Consider the following 20163-nt stretch of genomic DNA (forward strand, 5'->3'; position numbering starts at 1 on the left):
TAATTTCCTAATAAATTGCGCCCTTAAAACTAAAGGTAAAGTATTATCTTGGAGGATCTATTACTGGTAGAAGTAATACATAAAATATGAACTCCAAGTTCTCATAGCCCTCCTACTGTTAGATGGTATTTATTTTATAGGATGCTTGGAATTTGGAACTGCTTCTCTTATCTACTCTAGTCCCCTTCCACCACTGCAGGTTTGCTTTTAGGTTACATTGTATAGGAAAGGGATAGAGGATGGAACCTGAGCAAGCTAACAGAAGAGGAGGTTGACAGAACACAGGATATATACGACTGAGGAGGAGGATCAAATGTATGGGAGAACAGGTTGAGATTAAATATTCCCATGGTTAAAAAAAACCCAAGTTGCCAGGAACAAACATAAGCCTCTGTTCTAGATAGTGACAGAAGCAGGGGAAGAGAAGTGGTCTCCTCTCTGACCTCGCAGGCCCCTCACTCTATGGGAATTGCCAATCTTCTATAGGCTTGACAAGAATGTCTCTGTTTCAGGCAGGACTTGGCTCCTCCAGGCGCTTGCTCTCCAGATGGTACTGAGCGTGAACAGAAATGGGATCTGGGAAAAACTGAGGGAATTTACAGATACAGAGCTAAGGCCTGCCCTGTGGGAAGGGGAAGTCGAGGAAGTAGGATCGGGGATGCACCATCTATGTGAATCAGAAACATCGGAGGAAGACGCAAGGAAGGATAAGCACATGCGTGGAGAAGACTGGGCTGCTCCAGGTGCTGAACTTCCCGGGGAACATACTGAGTTCTCTGGAAGTTGGGTTAAGGTGTTGTCGGCCTCAAAGGGGAAGGGATTTTTGCATGTGAGTGGGAAACAATGATCTGGAATCAATAAGAAGGACAAGGAAGATGCCCCTTTGACCACCTTGAAGATCTGCGCTTCCCTCATACAATCTATTTTTACCTTGCTGAAGAGAACTACCATTACCTGGCCAACCCTACAACACTTCATTGCTTCTCTTCTCTTATTACTTCAGTCTAATCACACGCTGAATATTTTCCAAATTCACCCTTGAATTACATAGGGTGGAAGGTATGTGTGAGAGATGACTCTGGGATCCAGACAGCTGTTTTACTGCTTAGGATACTGTAGGCATTGTAGAGAGTAGCCTTGGGGGCATTTGGGCAGTCACTTAAGACAAAGGGGGGAATCAACTCCCTAGCTCTGCCCAGAGATACAAACCGCCTACAGGGGACAACCTCATGGACCATAAAAAAATCATCTCACTTTAATCGAGAAGCAGTGTAGTTTAAGCATGCTTCTTTAATTATAGTTCATATTTCAACAAACAGCCTCTCATCCTGCCTCTTGCCCCCTTACAAGCATGTAGTAACAATCACCTTGACTAAAAAAGACTGCTGCTATAGGTATTCCTTTCAGATTAAGGTCTGTGTTCCAGCAGTTGTCAGTGCCTACCTGATCTGTCTACCTGCTGCTTTCTTGGAGTGTGTTCAATAAATATAACTTTGCTCACTCTCCCCACTGGTGAATTCTTCTCACAAGCTGTGATATAGGCCTCAGCTGTTCACTTCCTGTGACAGGCATGTATACAAGTCCTCAATTTCCATCAGATTGTTTTTCTTTTGTTCTAAGGAGTCTTTAATTTCCCCCCCTTATTCCTTTATAAATCTTGCTTTGTACAAATTCCATTTTTGTTCTGCCAAGGATTTGATATCTCTTTCAGAAAGAAGACTAGGTGAACTGTACCAGGATGAGAACTACAAAAACCAAAGAGACTGATTAAATGATGGGATGGAAACATAGACTATCTGTCTCTTAGAAATTAAAAAAAAAAAATAGTCATTATCTTGTAGGCCAACTCTCTGAAGCACCATGTCAAAAAGGATTCTGAGGTTTAGACTGTTTAATATGGGCTCTAAAATGGAGTGCTAACTGCAATTAACTAGTGAAGTCTGCAGTGGGAGGACACCACGTGCTCGAGTGCCATCCCTTGCCTGGGTGCCTTTGATGCGGGTAAGGCAGGGAGTCAGCGAGGGACAAGGAGCTAAGAACTGCCAACATCCAAGATACGAGCACAGCCCAAAACCTATCACCTTCCATGAGCTGACTCAACATGGCTCAAGACTCAGTGCACGTATTCCTCATCGCGAAGCTAAGCCTCACTTTCCGTCAGGTACCAGATGCCATGACACTGTGAATATTACCACATGTACTACAGCCCCACCATAAACCCTATCTCCTTTGGATCTGCAATCAGGAATCTACACCAGGCCACTCCTCGTATCCTATACAAAAGACAACTCCCAGCATGGAGAGCAGAATTCTTCCTCTTGAGGTAGCCTACAGTCACACCTGAGTGTGTACCATCCCTTTGCTTTTTTTTTTTTTTTTTTTTTTTTGACAGGCAGGTTACACAGTGAGAGAGACAGAGAGAGAAAGGTCTTCCTTTTCTGTTGGTTCACCCCCCAATGGCCGCTGTGGCTGGCGTGCTGCGCCAATCCGAAGCCAGGAGCCAGGTGCCTCTCCTGGTCTCCTATGGGGTGCAGGGCCCAAGGACCTGGGCCATCCTCCACTGCACTCCCAGGCCACAGCAGAGAGCTGGCCTGGAAGAGGGGCAACCGGGACAGAATCCGGCGCCCCGACCGGGACTAGAACCTGCTGTGCCGGCGCCGCAAGGCGGAGGATTAGCCTAGTGAGCTGCGGTGCTGGCTCACAGTTGTATTCTTACACACGGGAAGACAAGAAGCTGGACTAAGTCTAGCGAGGGGATCTCTTTGAGCCCAGTGGGGACTCTAGATCCCCAAACATAATTTGGGGTTCCTAAACCCACAACAGTTTTACAGATGGGGACAGACTGGCTGGCTCAGCAAGTAAGAGAACTCTTAGGCTGATACCAAGAAGTCAGGGCTGTGTGTCAGTGAAGCTCAGGACATGTCTGTCAGGTCTTCGTCAGGGCCTGATTGAAGAGTCAGGAACCAGGGTGAGAGCGGGAAAAGCCTGTTTATAATAACTGACGTTTGCTAAATTCCTCACCTGAGCTGGCTGGCTGGTTCAGGAAGGGCTGGACTTTGCAGCATCCCTCTCAAGTCAACACTGCCCTTTTCATCTGCCCCGACAGATGAAGGCAAGAAAGCCATAGGACCAGTCGATCTGCCCAGATTTCCCCCGTGCCAACAGTCATCGGGGATTTGAGTTTTCTACCTAGATCAGCATCCAACCTGCTTCTTAAAGCTAACAGAACACCTTGGCTCTTAGATGCCGATTTTGTTTTGTTCATTAGGAACCACTGATCCCTACCTTACCCCAACCACACAGAGGCCTTTCCTTTCCTACTCCCCTGAAGGAGTGCTGAGTCAAGAGCAAGCCCTTGTCCATAGTGGTGACTTGAGTTGAAATCTGTACTCTCCTAAACAGACCAGGAGCTGGAGGGGAAGACACAGAAGAAATTCAAGTTTGAGCTTCACCAGTTGGTTGGCTCTGGGATGGGCCTGAATGCTTAGCTCTGAGGGCAGGGGCCATGCAGGGGAGGTGGTCTTCTTACTGTTGGGTCAAAGTGGACGGTAGGTTGCTGTGTGTGTGAACAGGGGTGGCAGGTGCTCCTTAGTAGCCATATCTATGTGTTAGGGATAAGGGTGAGGAATGGTGAACGAATGACCCTTGGGTATGGTTAAGGCCGGGACAGCGCCTGAGAAAGGTCCATGAGGCCTGTAGCAGATCCATGAGCAAGGGTAGAAACACCCTCCTTCCCACCCGCGCTCTCCAAACCCCAGGAAATTCTTGCTCCCCCACCCCATCAGCGAGGAGAAGATTCTAGAGCCAGCCTCGTGTGGGGCGCAAAAGAGAAGTGCTAGATGCGGGCGCCGCTTGGTGCTTTCCAAAAGCACCACCCCACTTCGGCATGTCACCTCTGGGAGGAGTCAGGTGGGTCGTCGCAGCTCCAAGACTGCCTGCCGGGTCCGGAGCGTCGGCCTCCCCGAGGGCCGAGAGGAGCGCTTCGGAGTAAGCCCATGGGGTCCGGGGTCCCGGGGATCCCGGGGTGAGCGGCCGCGCCCGGGCAGCTTCGGGCTCCCGAGGGTGGGAGTAGGTGCCCGGCGGGCGGGCCGTCAGCTGCCCGGCCCGTCGCCTGCCTCCCCGCCCCCCGGCTTCCTGCGGAGGCCGCGGCCGCCATGTTGTTGTGGGGCTGAGGCGGCGCCGGCAGAGGCGAGAGCCCTTGACAGGCTGCGCAACAGGTTCGCCGGCGGCCGCCTGACGACCGACGCGGCGGCGGCGGCGGCGGCGGCCGAGCAGGGTCTCCCGCACCCGTCCGCGCGCGCGCGCTGCGGGTGCCGAGGAGCGCGGGGTCGCGCCGTGACGTGCGGGAGGCGCGGCGCCAGGTGGGTGAGAGCCGCTCGGCTCGCCGGGGCTGCCGCAGGGCGCGGGGCAGGTGCGGGTGCTGCTGCCGCGCCGCGCCCGCCGCCCAGAGGCTCTGAGGGCCGGGCTGAGGCAGCTGTGCGCCCCGGACGACGGGGACGGGTCCTCGGGAGCCCCTGCGGCCCCCGGGCTAGGCCCCTGGCGGGCTTGGCCGCGCCGGGCGGAAACCTCCGGCCCCGGGTTCCTGCCCCCGCGGCGGGGCCGGGGCGGACGCGGCGGGGCCGGGGACCTGGCCGGCTCTTCCCTGCTGCGGAGCGTGGGCCCCTGACCGCGGCCTCGTCTGGCAGGTGGCGGGGGCGGCGTGGCCCCCTGGCTTCGGGAGTGCGGGCCGAAGAGAGCCCTGGGCGCACCGCACGCTTCTTCGGGGCCCCATTTTATTTGGGCGGAGTTGGTTTTTTCCCTCTTGGTCATGGCTGGTGCGGAATGTCAGGTGAGCCGCATCCCGGTGCGTCAAAGTGGCCCCAGTCGCGAGAGGACTGTGGGCGGATCTGGGCGTCCACGGCTCGCGTTAAGCCAAAGTTGGGAAATGCTGAAATGCGACTTAGGCGTTGTTGAATTCCAGGTATACAGCAGGCACGGCGAGGTAGCGTCTCTGAGACCAGAGTAAAGTTTATTGCTTATTAAAAAAAAAAAAAAAAAGGGCTACATGTGCAGATTGGGTAAACTGAGGCTAAAACTGCAGCTCTATTTGGATTTTTTAGTCATGCACTTTGTCGCTGAATGATTGCCGATGGCAAGTATGCTCCATTTGAAACTTGTGTTAGTAGAGAATTAGGAATGTTTTTTGATAGAACCAGCCACTTTGCCGTAGGCATGAAGGCATTCCTACAGAAATGACTGCCTAGTTTATCTCGTCAGTGTTGTTGCTTACCTAGAGGCAGGCAAGATGTGACTTGAGATTTTGTGTTGTTGGTCAGCTTAATTTAGGCAGCACTGACTGTAGGTTAAGCTTCCTAAGCCTTTCAAGAAAATTAAATGCCTCCCTCCCTGTGCGGATTTGCAATATTGTTAATCAGTGATAAAGCTAAAAGCAACCCAGAAATGTCACATAGAAATCTTTTCGTGAATTAATGATAGTGCCCCTCAAAACTTACAAATAGTAGCAACTCTGACGTGCCCACATTTAAGTTTATTGGTTGTGGCTGTTATTCCCTTATAATTTCAAAAGTAAATAAATTGGAAATATGTTTGTGAAGGATCTTGGAAAATGTGTATTGTTGTGGTTTTGATACAACATTAATATGTAATCAAAAAGCTTTTTTAACCCTTTAATGGATTAATAATTGTTCTTTTTGCTTGCCTTTATAATAAGAAGTAGACTGGTCTGAGAAAACTTGACCTGTATTGAATTATTGAACGGGGAGGAACTGTTGTTAGTTTCACACATCTCAATGGGAAAATTCTGGTCTTTCCTGAAAATGAGGTAATGTGTTCACATTCTGGGAGTTAGATTTATAGTTTTTTTTTTTTAACTATATTTGCACAAAAACAGAATGGTATACACCCACCACCCAAACTCAGCAGCTTTCAAGATTTTCATTAGCCATCTTTTTTTTTCTGATTTTATTTTTTTAAAGATTTATTTATTTATTTGAAAGGCAGAGTTACAGAGAGGCAGAGACAGAGATAGAAATAGAGAGAGGTCTTCGATCTGCTGGTTCACTCCCCAGTTGGCTGCAACAGCTGGAGCTGCGCTGATCCGAAGCCAGGAGCCAGAGCATCTTCTGGGTTTCCCATGTGGGTGCAGGGGCCCAAGAACTTGGACCATCCTCTACTGCTTTCCCAGGCCATAGCAGAGAGCTGGATCGGAAGTGGAGCAGCTGGGACTGGAACTGGCACTCACATGGGATGCCAGCACTGCAGGCCACGGCTTTACCTGCTTTGCCATGTGCCGGCCCCATCTTTCCTGATTTTATATCTTAGTCATTTTATCCTATACAGTTAGTATAGCTTTTTTTTTTTAAAGGTTTATTTATTTATTTGGAAAGTAGAGTTATAGAGAGAGAGGGAGACACAGAGTGAGAGATCTTCCATCCTCTGGTTCATTCCTCAGATGACTGCAACAGTCAAGGTTGGGCCAGGCCAAAGCCAGGAGTTTCATCCAGATCTCCTATGTGGGTGGCAGGGGCCCAGATACTGGGTCATATTCTGCTGCTTTTCCTAGGCCATTAGCAGGGCACTGGATGGGAAGTAGGGCAGCTGGGACATGAACCAGTGCCCATATGGGATGCTGGTGTCCCCGGTGGCAACTTAACCCGCTATGCCACAATGCCAGCCCCAGTATCTTTCTTTTTTTTTTTTTTTTTTTTGACAGGCAGAGTGGACAGTGAGAGAGAGAGAGAGAGAGACAGAGAGAAAGGTCTTCCTCTACTGTTGGTTCACCCTCCAATGGCCGCCGTGGCCGGCGCGCTGTGGCCGGCGCACCGCGCTGATCCAATGGCAGGAGCCAGGTACTTTACCTGGTCTCCCATGGGGTGCAGGACCCAAGGACTTGGGCCATCCTCCACTGCCTTCCCGGGCCACAGCAGAGAGCTGGCCTGGAAGAGGGGCAACCGGGACTAGAACCTGGTGTGCCGGCCCCGCAAAGCGGAGGATTAGCCTAGTGAGCCGCGGCGCTGGCCATTAGTATCTTTTTTAAAAGTAGAAAATTTCTTACATAACCCAAAGGTTTTTAGTTTTGTTGTATGTTTAATACAGAGTTTGACAGATTTCCATTTTTCTGGTAAAAGAAAAAGTATTTGTTTGGTACCTCCTTCACCTATACTTGCGCATCCATTAGTGTTAAAGTACACCTGCCGTGGTTGTCATGTATCGAGTGTTTGCTACTTGGTAGGCCCTGTGCTAAGTGTTTTATGTCGTCATTTAAAGCCCACCAGGGGTCTCGGGGTGGATGCTGTCCTTCCACCAAAGATGAGAGGGCTTCAGCAAGTTCTTGGAAGGGGCAAGTACTTGGTGTGAGTGGTTAACTCATGCTTGGGGTGCCTGCCTCCTGTTATGAGGTTGCTTGGGTTCTGGTCCCAGCTCCACTTCCAGTTCAGCATCCTAACAATGCATGCCATGGAAGGCAGCAGGTGTCCCTCAAATACTTGGGTCCCTGCCACCCAATCCAGAGACCTGGATTGAGTTCTGGGCTCCTGGCTTCAGCCTGGTCCATCCCTGGCTGTTATGGGCATTTGGGGGGTAAGCCGACAGATGGAAGGTCTCTCTCTTCCTCACTTTCAGTCTACCTTTCAATAAATGAATAAGTGTTCATGGGAAATGCATATTATGAAGATATGCATAAATTTCAGATTTCTTTTTGCTGTAAAATTTTCAGTTCAGTTTTTCCACACACTTAACATATTTTTTATTCATTTGAAAGGCAGAGCTACACATAGAGAGGACAGAAAGAGAGAGAGATTTTCTATCTACTGGTTTACTCTCCAAATGGCCACAGCAGCCAGGATTTGGCCAAAGGAGCCAGAAACCCAAAACTCAATCTAGGTCTCCCACACCGGTGGCAGGAACCCAAGCACTTGAGGGTGGTCAGTACTCAAACGAGACACTGAGCTGTGGGATACAGGTGTTCCCAGCGTAATCCACTGTGCCACAGTAACTCTCCTCTACACACTTCTAGAGTGCCCTCACCCACTAATGAAGTGTTAACCTGGAGGTAACTGCTCCAGTTCCCAGGGCTAGTGACTACAAAATTCAAGTATCAGGATAAGCACCTGTGCCCTCATCTGATACAGTCATCTGGATTCAGAGATTGAAGAAAAAATTTTATGGGAATTACAATGAATTTTTATATACTATATTTGCTTATAAAACATTAACTAAAGTTCTAGAAATGATTCAGAGTAAACTAGTTACATTACTAAAATGTGATATATTTGTTACCATCTAACAGTATATTTTCTTTTTGGTACTTTTGTAAAAGATGGATAGATTTATTTATTTATAAGACAATTACACAGAGAGTGCAAGTGAGGTTTTCCATTCTTTGGTTCACAAATGGCCACAATAACTGGAGTTGCGCCACATTGAAACCAAGAGCCTAGAACTCCATTCGGGTCTCCCACATGGATGCAGGGGCCGTCTTCTCCTACTTTCTCAGGCACATTAGCAGGGAACTGGATTGGAAGCTGTAACCCTCTGCGCCACAACACTGGCCCTTGCCTCTTTTTTTTTTGTTTGTTTTTTGATACCTTATGTCCTTATGTATTTTTGGAAATATTTGTAGGAAGACTATTCTTGAAGAAAGGCTAAAAATGGCAGGCTTTTTTTTTTTTTTTGGTACTAATTGTTAAAGCCAGGATTCTAAATATAAAGCAGAAAAGTAAGAATGTTTAGAATTAATTCTGTAAATGAATAGATCTGCAGTTGAAAGTGCATGAGAAATGCTGCAATTTTTACTTGACTTTATTTTTCGACTTTGTACCGGCCTACGCTCACAGAGCACAGAGACTAATACTGGAGTTCCCTTGGGTATTCTTGAGAAGGGGGAACTAAACTTGTCTTAAAGGATGTGATGGCGGAGAGGAAGTGGGAGAGGAAGGTAGGAAACTGAGCAGAGAGCGGCCAGTGACTAGATCAGAAGCAGTAGTTTTCACAACTCTGAAGGGGCAGCGTATTTCATTTGTAGAAGGTCTGGTATGATTTTGAGTTTTGTTTAGAAAGTAATTTCACAACTGCATCAGGGCACTGAATGGGTAACTTACTGTGCAGCTGTTCAACAGTGACCGTGGAAGACATTTTTGGGTCTATTTCCAGACGGTAGACATTCGATTTGTTTTTATGTTTCCAGATCATTTTCTTTGCAAGTGCATTATTCACTTTAGAAAAAGTTCGTGTGGTTTTAATAACAGTTTCATTTACTGTTATCATAACCATGGTGGATAAGAGTACAGGCTGTCAAGTTAGACCTCCTACTGCCAACTCCAGTGCTGAATATCTGTATGACCTTGGGCAAGTCTCTTTAGTTCTATAAACTTCTGTTTTCTCCGCAGTAAAATGAGGATGGTAGTGCCTATCTCAGTGTTGTACTTGAATGTAGTATAAAGTGCATAGCATAGTGAATAAAAATAAGAATTAACATAAATAAATTAAAATAAAAAGAATTGAATAAGTTAGTAAATCTTTATTTTTTAAATTTATTTCATAGATAGAGTTAGACAGAGAGAGAGAGACAGAGAGAAAGGTCTTCCTTCCATTGGTTCACCACCCCCCAAATGGCCACTACGGCCGGCGTGCTGCGCCGATCCAAAGCCAGGAGCCAGGTGCTTCCTCCTGGTCTCCCATGTGGGTGCAGGGCCCAAGCACTTGGGCCACAGCAGAGAGCTGGATTGGAAGAGGAGCAGCCAGGACTAGAACCTGGTGCCTATATGGGATGCTGGCGCCACAGGCAGAGGATTAACCAAGTGAGCCACAGCGCAGCCCTGGTTAGTAAATCTTAGAATTTATGCAGTGTTTGATGACTTTTTAGTGAGAGTAAAATGTTTTTATAGGGGATGCAAATAAGAACTAGAGATTAATGAAATTGGCTGAAGATTATACAAACTGGAAGTACCATTTTTATTAAGTCCTGAAAACTCAATTCTTAGAAGAGAAACCTTCTCCCTCAGAGCACTTGAGGCTTTCCCTCTCTCAGAGTAAACTGATTTTGTCTTGCTGCAGAGACAACTTATATTGGAAGGTTTTCCTGCCCTCTACTCATCCTCATTCCAATGGTACTGGCTTGGACTTGTTACTTTTTTTTTTTTTTTTTTTAAGATATATCTATTTATTTAAAAGGCTGAGTTACAGAGAGGCAGAGACAGAGAGAGAAAGGTTTCTGTCTACTGGTTCACTCCCCCAAACGGCTGCAACAGCCAGAGCTGTACTGATCTGAAGTTCAGCTAGGACCAGGAGCTTCCTCACAGGTCACCCGCACAGGTGCAGGGGCCCAGAGACCTGGGCCATTTCCACTGCTTTCTCAGGCCATGGCAGAGAGCTGGATCAGAAGTGGAGCAGCGGCCAGCGCCGCGGCTCACTTGGCCAGTCCTCCGCCTGTGGCGCCGGCACACTGGGTTCTAGTCCCGGTCGGGGCGCCGGATTCTGTCCTGGTTGCCCCTCTTCTAGTTCAGCTCTCTGCTGTGGCCCGGGAAGGCAGTTGGAGGATGGCCCAAGTGCTTGGGCCCTTCACCCGCATGGGAGACCAAGAGAAGCACCTGGCTCCTGCCTTCGGATCAACACGGTGCGCCGACCGCAGCGCGCCGGCCTCGGCGGCCATTGGAGGGTGAACCAATGGCAAAAGGAAGACCTTTCTCTCTGTCTCTCTCTCTCACTGTCCACTCTGCCTGTCAAAAAAAAAAAAAAAAAAAAAGGAGCAGCTGGGACTTGAATTTGCCCACATTGGATGCTGTACTGCAGACAGCGGCTTTACCTGCTACACCACAGCGCTGGGCCTTGGACTTGTTACCTCTTTCAGCATTCTAGTTCTTACATTCAGGGTCCTGCCGGTTTCCAGAGAGCTGAGTAGTTGGGATGGTTGAGATAGAGCTTTTGAGATTGGGTACAGGTAACCCTATTCTTTTTCTGAAACCACTTTCCAGTTCCCGAGTTTTATAATGTATTTAGCATGATGGTATACAGATTGAAAACACACACGTGACAGCTGCCTAAGTCCATCTTTGGTCTTGCTTTTCTCACTAGGTTGACTTATCCTCATCTTTGCCTTTCCAAGGGCTTCAAAAGAAAAAGAAAGGCAGCCTTTGCCCCTTGTCTGCCTCCTACTTTAACTCTTCTCTTTATTCCCAACCATGGTCTTTAAAAAGTACCACCATAAGAACTTACTCATAGTTCATGGTATAGAATTCATTCTTTTTTTTTTTTTCTTTTTAGCATTTATTTTATTTATTTGAAAGGCAGAGTTACAGAGAGAGAGGGAGAGATAGAGATCTTTCATCCACTGGTTCACTCCCAGGCCAAGCAGAAGCCAGGAGCTTCTTCCAGGTCTCCCAGATGGTTGGCAGGGGCCCAGGCACTTGTGCCATCCTCTGCTTCCTTCTCAGGTGCATTAGTAGGGAGCTGGATTGGAAGTGGAGCAGTTAGGACTTGAACCAAACTGGCACCCATATGGGATGCTGGCATTACAGGAGGCGATTTAAACCTTTATTCCACAACACCAGGTCTTCATTCTGTCTTTTAACAGATACTGAGTCCCTTCCTGCCAGGGACTGGCCAAGTACTTATCCTGTAACCAAAGGACAGTATATACACAAACCCTGCCCCTGTGACACTTAAGATCCAGGAAGAGGAAAGAGAGACAATAAAATGTCTAAAGTTAGAATTTGCTAAGTGCTGTGGAGAAAAGTGACAGGAAACGGAGGTAGGAAGTGTATGTTTCTAGGGGGGAGGTAACTGAGAAAAGTAATTTGCCTTATTCAGAATTATTAAGAATTTCAAGATTGGAGTGTTATTGTGACATATTATGAGTAATTGGTGGTCATATTGTAAAATTAGAAATAGTGTTTCAGGGGCTGGCTCTGTGACGTAGCGGGTAAAGCCACCGCCTGCAGTGCCAGCATCCCATGTGGGTGCTGGTTTGAGACCCAGCTGTTCCACCTCCAATCCTGCTCTCTGCCTGGAAAAGCAGTAGAAGATGGCCCAAGTTCTTGGGCCCCTGCACCCATGTGGGAGACCTGGAAGAAGCTCCTGGCTCCTGGCTTCAGATTGGCGCAGCTCTGGCCATTGTGGTCAACCAGCAGATGGAAGATTCTCTCTCTCTCTCCCCCCCACTTCTTCTTCTCCTTCTCCTTCTCCTTCTCTTTCTCTCTCTGTGTAACTCTTTCAAATAAATAAATCTAAAAAAAAAAAAAAAAAATAGTGTTTCAGGACACCATGTTTAGTATAAATAAATATCTGTAATTTTAGTAGGAGTCTTTGGTGTGTAACAGATCTCAATATTTCTATTTTCTAGTCATTTAAATCAGGGAAAAAAAACAGGTACAACAAAGCATAATGCAGATATTTTTCAAATGATTCAGAATAGACATCTTCATTTGATTTATCCTTCACGTGTTGTATTAATGTCTGTTTTAAATTCAGTTGACTTTTATGAATACTGTGTTAATTGTGATGAGTAATGTATGTTTCCTGTAGAAAATTGGAAAGCTATAGGGAAATTTAAAGACAAATGTAATAGTCATTAGTAATCATAGGACAGACAACCACTGTTAATAATTTGGTAAATTTTCCAGAACTTTTTCTTTGTAGAAAATGGAATTATATTATGTACTTTACTATGTAAACTACTTTTTTTTTTTTTTTTTAAGATTTGTATTTATTTATTTGAAAGACAGTTAGAGGGAGTGACAGAGAGAGATCTTCCATCCACTGGTTTACTACCAAGTGCTACAACAGCTGGAGCTGAGCTGGTCCAAACCAGGAGCGAGGATCTTCATCTGGGTCTTGTCTCCCACATGCGTGCAGGGCCCCAAGTACCTGGGCCATCCTTTGCTGCTTTCCCGGACGCATTAGCAGGGAGCTAGATAGAAAGTGGAGCAGCCAGGAGTTGAACCGGCACCCATATGGCATGCCGGTGCTGCAGGTGGTGGCTCTTCCTGCTGCACAACAGTGCCGGCCCCAATGTAACCAGCTTTTTAGCTTACTAGCATTTGCCAAAAGAGGATATATTTCATTTTATATTTTCTACAATATTTTGTTGGTTAAATAATATTACCTTGCTACTATTGAATGTTAATGTCCAATCTTTATTGAGTATTTATTTTATCTTTGTTATTTTTTAAGATACTTCATATATTTAAACTCCTTTGATCTTTAGCCTCTCTATAGAGCTGGTTTGTTATTGTTTATTTGACAGTTGTGCAGTTGAATAAGGACAGGGCTAGTAACTTGCCAAGGTCACACAGCTAATAAGTGGTAGATCTAGAATGTGAGTTTAGTCTCTCTCTAGATCTGTGCTCATAACAATCTTTTTGCTTCTGTAACTTTAAGGTGGTTTATACCTTTTTGTTACTCATTAGGGGTGGGGGACCTTTTTTCTGCCAAGGGCCATTTGGATCTTTATAACATTGTTCACAGGCCATACAAAATTATCAACCTAAAAATTAGCCTGCACTGGGTTCATTGAATTTCAAGTCCCACCTGTGGTTGCCTTGGCAGGGCCAGACCAAAGGATTTCATGGTTCTTAAATGGCCTGGACGTGTCCCACCCTTGGAGTCATAGCTAACATCCTTGTAGATGTATCTGTGTTCACAGCTATGTTTATTTCATTAGAATAAGTTTCTAGTAGTAGAATTGTTGGATCAAAAGGTGTGGATACCTTCGAAGACCCATGTAGACATACAATTGCCAAGTTGTCTTCCAGGAAAATTCGTCAGTACCTTTGTGTACTCCTAAATAAAACCAGTCCTATTCCCCCATATCCTTGGAAACACTTTTTAAATTTTAATCTGCTAAACTAATGAAGACAACCTTGTATTAATTTGTCCTTTTCTAATGTTAAAAAGGTTACACTTGCTTGTTTTTCTTCTTTGGGAAATGTGGTCTGTTCTCATTTCATTGGCACATCCCTTTGTTTTTAAGGAGGGGCCTTTGAAAAGTTAATGGATGGGGCTGAGGCTGTGGCATAGCAGGCAAAGCCACTGCCTACAGTGCCAGCATCCCAAAGGATCCCATTTTGAATCCTGGTTGCTCCTCTTCCAGTGCGGCTCTGTGCTGTGGCCTGGGAAAGCAGCTAGAGGATGGCCCAAGTGCTTGGGCCCCAGCACCCATATGGGAGACCCTGAAGAAGCTCTTGGCTTTGGATTGGTCCAGCTCCAGCAATTGTGGCCATTTGGGGAGTGAATCTCTGTAACTCTCTGCCTTTCAGAGAGAGAGAGAGAGAGAGAAGGAAAGAATAAGGAATTTTTTAAAAAGAAAAGTTAATGGAAAATGTGTATTGTGGAAAAACTGCATGGATTTAAAAAATTTCAGATCCAAGATAAACTTAATTTTAAATTCCATTTTCCATGAACTTTTTTGAAGTTCTCTTGTATTTTTAGAAAAAAATTTATTGTCATTTTATTTGAAAGTCAAAAAGAGACTGATAGGCAGACAGACTGGAACTTCCCATTTGGTGATTCACTTCCCAAATGTCCCCAGTAGCCAGGACTGGGCCAGACTGAAGCCAGGAGCCCTGAAATTCCATCCAGGTCTTCCACATGGATGACAGGGATACAAGGTTTTGTTTTTTTTTTTTTTTTTTTCACTTGAGCCTTTATTTGTTACCTCCCAGAGTGTGTGTTAACAGGAAGTTGAATCACAGAGTAGCCAAGACTTAAACCAGGCACTTTGATATGGGATGCCGACATCCCAGGGAGCAGTTTAACCACTGCCCTGAATGGCTGCCCCTCCCATTGTATTTAAGAATAGTAACTGTTTGCCATGAAAGTGTAAATTTTTTCTAAGTTTGATTTTTATTTTGTGCATTAAAAATTGTTTATTTATTTGAAGGGAAGAGTTAGAGACAGAGAGAGATCTTCCATCTGCTGGTTCCCTCCTCAGATGGCCACAATGACTAGAGCTGGGCTGGTCCGGAGCCAGGATCTTTTCCTGGGTCTCAGATGTGGGTACAAAGGCCCGAGGACTTGGGGCATCCTTTGCTACTTTCCCAGGTGCATTAGTAGGGAGATAGGTTGGAAGTGGAGCAGCCAGGACACCAACGGTGCCCATATGAGATGCTGGTGCTGCAAGCAGTGGCTTTATCTGCTATACCCTAACACTGGCCTGTTTGTGGATTTTTTAATTTATTTTTATTTGACAGAGTTAGAGAGAGAGACAGAGAGAAAGGTCTTCCTTCTGTTGGTTCACCCCCGAAATGGCCACTATGGCCAGCGCTGCGTCCATCCGAAGGCAGGAGCCAGGTGCTTCCTCCTGGTCTCCCATGCGGGTGCAGGGTCCAAGCACTTGGGCCATCCTCCACTGCCTTCCTGGGCCACAGCAGAGAGCTGGACTGGAAGAGGAGCAGCTGGGACTAGAACCCGGCGCCCATATGGGATGCCGGTGCCACAGGTGGAGGATTAGCTAAGTGAGCCATGGCGCTGGCCCTGGTTTGTTTTTTTTTTTTTTTCTTTTAAGATTTATTTTATTTATTTGAAAAAAATAACAGAAAGAGAGAGGTCTTCCATCAACTGGTTCACTCCCCGAATAGCTGCAACTGCTGGGGCTGGGCCAAGTTGAAACCAAGAGCTAGGAGCTTCATTTGGGTGTCCCACATGGGTATAGGGGCCCAAGCACCTAGACCATCTTCTACTGCTTTCCCAGGTGCATTAGCAGGGAGCTGGATTGGAAGTGGAGCAGCCAGGACTAGAACCAGCACCCATATGGGTTGCTGGCGCTGCAGGCAGGGGCCTAGCATTCTAAACCACAGTGCCTGACCCATGTTTGTAAATTTTTAACAATGATAGTAGCTAACATTTATGTTATTTCTCGTGTAAAGTATATTCAAGTATTTTTCACTTATTAACTCATTTCATTTCACAATGAGTTAGGTGCCATTATCAACCTCATTTATAAAGTCCTTTGAGCATGTCTTTTTAATTCTGAAACAGCTTCTTCTGTATGCCTCTGCCCATTTCTGTTTCCAAAACCTAAAATTCCCTTTTCTCCTCCTGTTTGAAACTCATTGTTTAGTCCTTCCTCACTCAGTTTAGGAGTCATTTCCTTTGGGATTACTCAGCTGATAACTTTCTAGTTCCCTAAGGCAGTTAGGTGCCTGTCTTATGTCTTTTTTTTTTTTTTTTAATACCTATAACACTCATATGGAATTCTAATTGTTGGTTTTATTCTTCTGCATTTCCCACTCTTATATATCTGGTGACTTAGTAAATATTTATTGATTGGAATTATAGGTACAGTGATGTTGGTGATGTCAAGAAGTGAATCAGTCTTCCAGGTGTGCAGTAGAGAAACTCAGGCTGAGGACGTAGCATTAGAAATGAGATTTGAAGGCCAGTGCAGGAGAGGAAGAGAGAAACACTCTTCTTTTTGTTTGCTTTTACGTATTTGTATGCAAAAACAAACATACATATTTTGCCAGACAACATTGTAATTGGAAGCATGGAATTGGCTATCTGGGATTTTAGTCTGTTTTGTTCAATATAATAATCTACTAAACCTTGGTTTTCTCTTGTTAAAACACAGAGGTTTCATAATAATGTATATCCATGTTGGTTTTTTTTTTTTGGTTTTTTTTTTTTTTTTTTTTTTTTTTTTTTGACAGGCAGAGTGGACAGTGAGAGAGAGAGACAGAGAGAAAGGTCTTCCTTTGCCGTTGGTTCACCCTCCAATGGCTGCCGCGGCCGGCGCGCTGCGGCCAGCGCACCGCGCTGATCCGATGGCAGGAGCCAGGAGCCAGGTGCTTTTCCTGGTCTCCCATGGGGTGCAGGGCCCAAGCACCTGGGCCATCCTCCACTGCACTCCCTGGCCACAGCAGAGGGCTGGCCTGGAAGAAGGGCAACCGGGACAGAATCCGGCGCCCCGACCGGGACTAGAACCCGGTGTGCCGGCGCCGCTAGGCGGAGGATTAGCCTAGTGAGCCGCGGCGCCGGCCTTTTTTTTTTTTTTGACAGGCAGAGTGGACAGTGAGAGAGAGAGACAGAGAGAAAGGTTTTCCTTTGCCATTGGTTCACCCTCCAATGGCCGCCGAGGCCGGCGTGCTGCGGCTGGCGCACCGCACTGATCCGATGGCAGGAGCCAGGTGCTTCTCCTGGTCTCCCATGGGGTGCAGGGCCCAAGCACTTGGGCCATCCTCCACTGCACTCCTGGGCCACATCAGAGAGCTGGCCTGGAAGGGGGGCAACTGGGACAGAATCCGGCGCCACTAGGTGGAGGATTAGCCTATTGAGCCGTGGCACTGGCTGTTTTTTTTTTGTTTTTTTGTTTTGTTTTGTTTTAAGATTTATTTTATTTACTTGAAAGACAGAGTTAGAGAAAGATAGAGTCAGAGAGAGGGGTCTTCCATCCGATGGTTCACTCCCCAATTGGCTGCAACGGCCAGAGCTGTGCTGATCTGTAGCCAGGAGTCAGGAGCTTCTTCAGGGTCTCCCATGTAGGTGCAGAGGCCCAAGGACTTGGGCCATCCTTTACTGCTTTCCCAGGCCATAGCAGAAAGCTGGATCAGAAGAGGAGCAGCCGGGACTGGAACCGGCGTCCATATGGGATGTTGGTGCTTCCGGCCAGGGTGTTAACCCCCTGAGCCATAATGCCAACCCCGAGGGTTGTTATATAGATGAAGAGATAGTATAGGTTTAATGTGACCGTAATAAGTACTTTTTTAACTTTTTTAATTTTTAGTTTTAATTTTTAAATTTTTTTTTTAAGTTTTTTTTTTTTTTTTTTTTTTTGAGTTCTCAATAATATAACAATAATCAGGCCTATCTTTGGTTAGCTTGGCTGGGGCTGCTGTCCTGTCTTCCTGGAGCAAGGAAGTGGATTCAGGAACACTGTACCTTATCTCTTCTCTGAAATAATAAAAATTCAATTTCAGAATTTTAAAAAAAATATTTATTTATTTATTTATTTATTTGAAAGGCAGAGTTAGAGAGAAAGAGAGAGAGGTCTTCCATCTCAAATAGCTTCACTCCTCAAATGGCTACAAAGACCTGGCTTGGGCCAAGCCAAAACCAGGAGCCAGGAGCTTTTTCTAGATCTGCCATATGTGGGCACAGGGGTCCAGGCACTTGGGCCATCCGCCACTGCTTTTCCCAGGTGCTTTAGCAGGGAGCTGGATTGGAAGTAGAGCAGCTGAGACTTGAATCAGCACTCACATGGAATGCCAGTATCACAGGCAACAGCTTATCCTGTGCCACAACACCAGCCCCCATTATAAATATTTTCGAATTGCCCTCTGAAGGGTTGTATCACTCCATACTCTCATGGTCTGTGCCTACAAGTACCTCGATCCGCACACCTTGCTGGCCCTGGATATTGACCACCAAGTTTTGCAGTAGTGTTGTTTTTTAATGGTAAGTTTCTAAGCAGAAACAAAGCAAAAGTTTATTTTCATTTTCTAAATTGTTAGTACTATGAACACTTATTAGCCAATTTTATTTCTTCGTTGGTAAATTATTTGAGGTCTTAATGTTTTCATCATCTATTTAAGTAGCTCTATGCATTAGAAATGTTACATGTGTTTTCAAGCTTTTAAATATTTATATGGATAAATCTATTCATTCATTTATTTGTATTTCCCTGTATGGCTTCAAAACTTATTATAGGGCCGGCGCCGTGGCTCAATAGGCTAATCTTCCACCTTGCGGCGCCGGCACACCGGGTTCTAGTCCCGGTCGGGGCGCCGGATTCTGTCCCGGTTGCCCCTCTTCCAGGCCAGCTCTCTGCTATGGCCAGGGAGTGCAGTGGAGGATGGCCCAGGTGCTTGGGCCCTGCACCCCATGGGAGACCAGGAAAAGCACCTGGCTCCTGGCTCCTGCCATCGGATCAGCGCGGTGCGCCGGCTGCAGCAGGCGGCCATTGGAGGGTGAACCAACGGCAAAGGAAGACCTTTCTCTCTGTCTCTCTCTCTCACTGTCCACTCTGCCTGTCAAAAAATAAATAAATAAAAAAAAAAAAAAAACTTATTATAAAGTTATCTTTGTTCAAAGGATGTGATGTTTTACTTTAAAGTGAAGCATCTGAATGTTTTTGCTCTATACTTTTATTCAAATCCAGTAAAGAGTTTTGCTTTAATTTTTATTTAGTCTTGGTATCAGAATAGGCTAAAAAGCTAGCTCCTCCCCAAACCCTCTGTACAGGAGTGGAGTCTGAGTCACAAGTTATTCATAGGTATTTTTTACCCCATTGTGTGGGTGAATTGTTCACAGTAGTTGACTGATTTTTCTAAAATTGATTTGATATAAATCTTTAATGTAATTTGGGTAATAACTATGTCAGTATTCATTTACCATTCCTGCTCTTTTATATACCTTGGGTTATTGGTCAATACATTGTAGACTAAACATTTATAAAAATCTAACCTTTTAATTTGTGTTTCATAAAAGTTTAACCTTTTCAGTTGTGTTTAAACATCATAGATTAAAGATACTAAGTTCCAGAAGTAAAACAAAGAACTAAGTTTGTAGAGAAGTTACTCTTTTTCTGAAGCTTTTAAATCTTAGCATGCTTTGTGTATTTAGGGCCTTCAGCTCCTGGACAGAAATAATAACCTTTTTCTCAAATATTGATTAAAATAAAAGCAACATACCCTTTTTATCAATAATTAGTATAGCTGTAATTTAGGTCAGTGAGATAAAGCTGATGAATGATTATAGTTGAAAATAATGTTGACATAATAATCATAATAGCCATTATTTACAGGTACCTTCTTTGTACCAAATGTTTTACAGATATGGTATCTAAGCCTTAAAATAACCTGGCAGTTAGGTACAGTTAATTACATTTATGAGGGCACTTCATAAGATTAATGGAAAAGTGAAATTATGGATAAGTTTATGCAAGGCCGGTGCTGCGGCTCAATAGGCTAATCCTCTGCCTGAGGTGCCGGCACACCGGGTTCTAGTTCCAGTCGGGGCGCCGGATTCTGTCCCGGTTGCTCCTCTTCCAGGCCAGCTCTCTGCTGTGGCCTGGGAGTGCAGTGAAGGATGGCCCAGGTCCTTGGGCCCTGCACCCGCGTGGGAGACCAGGAGGAAGCACCTGGCTCCTGGCTTCAGATTAGCACAGTGCGCCGGCTGCAGCATGTTGGCCGTGGTGGCCATTGGGTGGTGAACCAATGGAAAAGGAAGACC

General features: G+C 45.8%; 1 protein-coding gene, 1 long non-coding RNA gene and 1 pseudogene across 23 annotated transcripts in view; 2 read left to right on the forward strand and 1 right to left on the reverse strand.

Annotated features, from left to right (window-relative positions):
• The window catches only part of LOC103347831 (translation initiation factor IF-2), an 80095-nt gene extending 75286 nt beyond the window's left edge, over nt 1-4809 (reverse strand). For all 10 annotated transcript variants that reach the window (XR_007918328.2, XR_007918327.2, XR_011386748.1 and 7 more), the window contains exon 1: nt 3894-4809. This is a non-coding gene — a long non-coding RNA (translation initiation factor IF-2). The remainder of the gene's footprint in view (nt 1-3893) is intronic.
• The window catches only part of ITSN2 (intersectin 2), a 167417-nt gene continuing 151047 nt past the window's right edge, over nt 3794-20163 (forward strand). For 2 of the 13 annotated variants that reach the window (XM_070069353.1, XM_070069357.1), the window contains exon 1: nt 3794-3909. The gene's annotated coding sequence lies outside the window, so the exon portion shown is untranslated. Of the gene's footprint in view, nt 4025-4162; nt 4362-4689; nt 4829-20163 lie in introns of those variants that run through there. The other 11 variants (XM_070069349.1, XM_051843190.2, XM_070069352.1 and 8 more) reach the window with 9 other exon arrangements.
• LOC138848743 (G2/mitotic-specific cyclin-B1 pseudogene) overlaps nt 4808-20163 on the forward strand; it is a 28793-nt pseudogene continuing 13437 nt past the window's right edge.

Source organism: Oryctolagus cuniculus, chromosome 2 (assembly GCF_964237555.1).
Source record: "Oryctolagus cuniculus chromosome 2, mOryCun1.1, whole genome shotgun sequence".
NCBI classification, from domain to species: domain Eukaryota; kingdom Metazoa; phylum Chordata; class Mammalia; order Lagomorpha; family Leporidae; genus Oryctolagus; species Oryctolagus cuniculus.